The following is a 6043-nucleotide window of genomic DNA, read 5'->3' as shown; positions in this document are numbered from 1 at the left end:
GCTTCGTCTGTTCTGTATCGAGTCAGGTGGTGATGCCAATTTCAGGTGCCACTCTGTAGGATGAGTGGTGAAGTGATGGGCTAGTGTCGTCCAGTGACAAACTCGTGGTCAAGAGAAATATTTTATTAGACTTCAGTTACACATCACACCGTTGACAATGTGAGCCAGTCATGCCTCACTCCGTCATGGCAGGCAGGTGATGGCTAGCAGGCAGCTGGCCTCCACCCTCGCAAATAGGTACGTGCATCAGTGCCCTGCGTTTCTGACGCCTGGCCGAGCAGTGGTCAGTGGGCCGAGGCCCTGATGTCAGCAGTGCATTTCTTTTTCGTGCCGCATTCTGCTGTCGAGTGCCTGCACCGAGGCAGCTGAGGCCCAGCTCGCGTCTGCCGGTGAGAAGAGGGAAGACTTGTGCACGGTACGTGACCTGCTACCCTCTGGCAGGAGTGTGGCAGCAGCTGGTCAGTAGTGCAGGAGGCCAATGGCCCAACCCAGTCTCTAACCCTTGGCTTCAGCTGGTGGTGCCGTCATCTTGTTGTCTAGTGTGGCATTGATGTCATGGTGGTGCTGGTGGACTGTGAACAAATCTACCTCAAAAGTCACAGCTGTTTGTTGTGGCACCATGGCAAATTTGTTGCACTAATACCCAGCCCTTCATCACTTAGCTCATAAGATAGTTCTTGCCCTGTTGTGGTGACCGTTCTGCCCGCTCCGGCTATTACCACTGTGCAGTGTAGGTTTTGATGAGCACAGCTAGCCCGTCGTTTTGTGTAAATGTTGCTATACATTGTGTGTTACTGCACTGCACTTATGAGCCAGTGGTAACTAATGCACTGATTCATGGCAGCTTTCATTCAAAGTCATACTTGAAACTAGGTGTCGCCACTATAAGTCATACCAGTGAGAAATAGTATGCTACACAAGTACAGCATATCATTCTAAATATCACTGGAAATAAGTATTTCAGGTATTACAATATTGTGAATGAGCCACGCATGTGTCTGTAAATAGCTTATGTATCATATTAAACTACAGCCAGCTGCAATGAAGTTGGTGGTGCTACTCTGAAAAACAGTGCACATTTGTCTGTGATATATCCACAGTGGCGTTCACCACTGTTTACAATTATAATTGACTGTCATGAAGATGAATCATAACTTGTTACAGCAATGTGCAGACATACTTTGCATGTCTAGTGCAACAGGGTGTAGTGTGGGCGAAGGCGAATAAATGCACAGTGAAATGTCACTTTGAAACTTCCTGCTAGATTAAAACTGTGAGCTGGACTGGAACTTTGACCCAGAACCTTGCCTTCCAGACAATGCACATACTGACAGATATGCAGGCAATATTTCTTTGCAATATCCTTTTTTCCAGGAGTACTATGTAGTCCAGAAAGCTATACAGGAAAACTGTGAAAAGTAAGATAGAAAGGGTGGAAATGAAGCTGTGAGGATGCATCGTGGGTAGTGGCTGGATAGTTCAGTCAATAAGAACAGTGCGTCTGAAAGGCCAAGTTCTCTTAACAGAGTTCCAGTCCAGCTCACAGTTTTAATTTGCCAGGAAGTTTCGAAGCAGCACACGTCTCACTGGGAGGTTATTTGATTTGGAAGAAATGCTCCACCATTCCTACAAACGTACAAGAATCTGAGTCATTCAACCAACATGAGTTGGCAAAAATTCCTGACAGTTATTTGCACACTATAATTTGAGAATATGGTGTTGGGTTGTGTGAGAGAATATTTAACAACACGAACCCCCTTAACTTGTCCTTGAATTGAAATGCACAGTTCAAGGAATACAGTGTTTTGTTTTGCTTTGCTTTAGGGCGCAAAAACATCTAGGGTCATACACGCCCACGTCAGAACTGTAGAAGACGAAGACAAAGAGATGAGTTAAAAACTACATGTTAATACCAATGGACGGAAGAGTCGCCCCATCTGGATGGAGCAGACTGCAAAGCGTTCGTTGGAAAAAGTGCTGCCACATTTGCCGTCATGTTGTTTATGAGTCATTGTGGTTTCAACATCTCCGAGCAGCCCACTTAATTGTTAATATCTGTGAACACCTAAACAAGAGAGACCTTCATTGTTGGTATAGAATGGGAGGTATTGTACTTTGGCCAGAACAATTGCTGGATCTCAGTCATATTAAATTTTTCATATAGGATTACGTGAAGTTTTTGGTGTTGGAAACCCACCAAAAACTGAAGAGAAACTAGTGGGTAGGATCCTCGTGGCCACACAAATAGTCCAGCAGAGAGCATGGTATCTTAGAGTGCAGCAAGTATTTATGTACCCTTGAAAGGCACATATTGAGACTGATGGTCATAACTTGTGGTTAAATTGTTACTGTTTCAATTTGTTTATGGCAGTAAAAAACTGAAAATTAGTGTATTATCTCCAAGTTTACGATACTGTACCACATGTATAATTTTGCCTCCTAAATGTATGGGACAACCTAAATAAGATTTCAGCGTATTTTAAAAGTTTGTGATCGCATAATATACGAAATCTCGTTTAAACTAAGTATCGGATGGGTGGTGTGACCGTCAGAATCTGGCTATGATCGATTGATTATTTATGATTAACACAATTTCGCCAACTCGAAATTTCGTACTTGTTACATTTTTTTGTGTGGGTCAGACTCATAAACCACTGCGGCGGCAGTATTGGTTAAAAGGGGTGTTTTCATTCCTCAAGACCTCGTCAACCTTTTTTTAAAATAATAATAATCTTCAGCTAACCATAATAACTTGGACAACATTTTTCTACATTTACAACAATATCGCCATTCATATAATGAATATGTACTACAAGTAAAAAATAAACATTTGCCACCATTAGGTACTGTAGTATACAAAAGTAGAACAATCCATAATGGAGCTCAGAAATCTTGGGGTGAGTATAAACAAATTTCAATCAACAATTGTTTCCCCTGCCTTTAAAAAGATTTCCATGGAGTTGCTTCTTATTATTTGGTAACATGTTATAGAATTGTCTCCCAGCTTCAAATGGCCTGTGATCTGTAGCGCTTCTATTATTCATTAATAAATAAAAGTAACTGGCGGGCCATTCTACGCATCAATTACGGCAATACTCGAGAAACTGGTCGCTTACGCTCTAGCACGACACGCCGGTGAAGCGTACCTGCGCTTCACCTACTGTTGTATTCAGCGCCGCGCCTGAACAACATATGCTAGTGATGCAAAGACACAACCCCAAACCCCAACGAGAAACGTTCCGGCCGCGCACGCCGACGCAACCCACAGTGGTCCGCACTCCCGGCGGAGGGCTCTGTGGGAGTATCGATCTCAAGACAGTCTCCAGAGAACACCCGCCACGAGAAACGGAACTTCAGCGGTAAAACGTTTTCACTAAGACAGATGGCGCCATGGTTGGCCCGGTAGATGGCGCTGCCGTAGGTCAAACAGATATCAACTGCGTTTTTTAAAATAGGAACCCCCATTTTTATTACATATTCGTGTAGTACGTAAAGAAATGTGGATGTTTTAATTGGACCACTTTTTTCGCTTTGTGATAGATGGCGCTGTAATGGTCACAAACGTATAAGTACGTGGTATCACGCAACATTCCGCCACCCACGGTACGGGACTATAAGTCCCACCGCCACACCTTCACCTGCACATGTTAGGCAATAAATTCTGCCTGACTCATGTACTATCACCGTCAGAGGGTGGTACGGGACCACGAGTCCCACCGCCACACCTCCAAAGTGAATTGCAGTGACGCAGTCACAGCACAGTGGAAATTTACTGGCTCACCAACACAGTTAGACCGCAATAGACCGGTGATGCTGTATTGTAACCTATCACCCCGGACTAAAAAAAAAAAAAAAAAAAAAAAAAAAAATTATTCCGCTAGTGCGGACGGTATTTGCTTCGTGTTAAAATGGACCGTTTACCAATTGCGGAAGGGGTCGATATCGTGTTGATGTATGTCTATTGTGATCAAAATGCCCAATGGGCGTGTGCTGTGTATGCTCAGGGTGTATACGACCCGGGAATTTTTTAATCCGGGAGAAACCCGGGAATTTTTCGGAATTCCTGGAATTTTTCATTGTTTTAGCTTTCAGTTAAATTTTTGTAATTTTGACTGCAGAATTGATTCTCTAGCAACAAATGTTATTGTATCCTGCTACTGGAGAATGATGCTGCAGCAATAAAATATAAACGAGAGGGAAAAAATAAAACTTTTGTGGCAAAGGAAATGTGCAATTTACGACAACAAAACACCGTGCACGCACAAGCGTCTGCAGATGGCAAAAATATGTCAATGGCCGTAGGGCGCAGACTGTAATTCTTCGTAACAATAAACTGCTTTTTGCTATGAGAATGACGTCACAACTGTTCACATTAGGTTCGTTTGACCAGTTGCCAGCGGTCTGTTGCGCATGCGCATTTGACTAGCGTATAAGCAGTACCTTCTCCCGCTTCCCACTACTTGAAGTGTGGCTGTTGGCTGTATCGGCACTAGTAGAAAGCAGCCAGATGCAAACGAGAAAATTTTTTCTCGCGCGCCCTTAGCTGCCAGATTCGCGCTTGCACAGAGTTGTCTGAGTTGTTGTGGGGAGGGGGTTAGTCTCCACGTGACACTTGTTTACGTTAAGTAATTTCGCTGCTTCTCTTCGTGTACAGCTCCCACGTCAAATGAAAACAAAACGGATTTCTGTGGCCGGGAGCTATCTAGTGAATTAAAATACATTCACATAATTACGGAGGGCAAAAATATATTATTAATTTCAGTTTTCTGATTTTATTTTCTTTCCAAGTTATTAGCAGTCAAGCATTAATCGCCTTGCAGAAGAATAAAGTTATTTTTGCAAGCTTGCTAAAGAAATTCCGCTGAGGCAATCATTTTATTTGAAACGAAGTGTTTCATTCTACAGTATTGGCTAGTTCCAACTGTTCGCTGAATTTCAAGTGCACGTTATCATCTTGTGCCATGTATGGCATTATCCCATAATAAAGAACCAAACATGAGATCGCAGAGTACTGGTACTTCAAGAAAATGTACATCCCAAAAACCACACTGAAAAGCTTAATATCAGATGGGACCGACTTCATTGTGAATCTGGAAAAAGCCAATTTGCACTTCAAGCCGAATTATGCATTTTAGTATGGTTTACGAAATTTCGATGCTCTTTGGAGTCTCCTCTGATACCCTGTTTCTTTTATGGTGTAATATAAGCTCTCTTAGTGCTTTATACACACGAACATGCGGACTTCCTACACCACTGCAGCTGCGCACGCACAATAATGCATTTCCTGGCGCTCTCTGGCAACTGGTAAATCGAACCTATTTCTAACAGTATTGCGAACGGTGGTTAGAAAAGCGTTACTTTCAAAGTAAATTTCTTTTTACGCAAGATGAATTATGTTACGTGTGAAAAAGTGGGATGGATATCTAAATCACAGAGCGTTCGAAACTGAACAGTTTGAGGACCAGCCACTTACAAGAATTTCGAGTCGAGGCATTTATGTCATAATTTTAAATTTACTGGCACATTTGTGTGATGTATCTTAAAGCATAACACACGCAAAAAAGATCAATATTACATGTGAAAGATTAGCGTGTTAATCTTAGAGACCAATATTGTATGTGAAAGCTTAGCTTTTCTTGTAGGTATACGGTACTGTGTACATTAACGTAAACCGTTAACTTTTCCCCTTGTGTGTTCGCGCTATGTAACCACTAATCTTGCTATTGGCTGACTATAACACGTGTCCTATGCTCTGAATAGCTGCTGTCATCGGCTGGTGACATCTCGTGGCTTGAGATATGACTCGCTTACAAAAGGACATCGCAACCTCGGTTTCAACGCTCCGGAAACTAACGCGCTGTGTTTGGTGCAATTCGAATTTATAGTTTCTTAATACGAAAATATGCAGCGTATATGTTGCTGCAAATCAAAGGTCTTTCCAAAACTTCTCTCCTTTTTTTAAAATTAAGTCTCTCCAAAACTTCTCTGCTCCGTCCTTTTTTTTTTCTTCAGGTAGTTCTACGCGATTATATAAAAAGTTAAC

The sequence above is a fragment of the Schistocerca cancellata genome, chromosome 6 (genome assembly GCF_023864275.1).
Source record: "Schistocerca cancellata isolate TAMUIC-IGC-003103 chromosome 6, iqSchCanc2.1, whole genome shotgun sequence".
Lineage (NCBI taxonomy): Eukaryota > Metazoa > Arthropoda > Insecta > Orthoptera > Acrididae > Schistocerca > Schistocerca cancellata.
Note: the sequence above shows the minus strand (reverse complement) of the source record.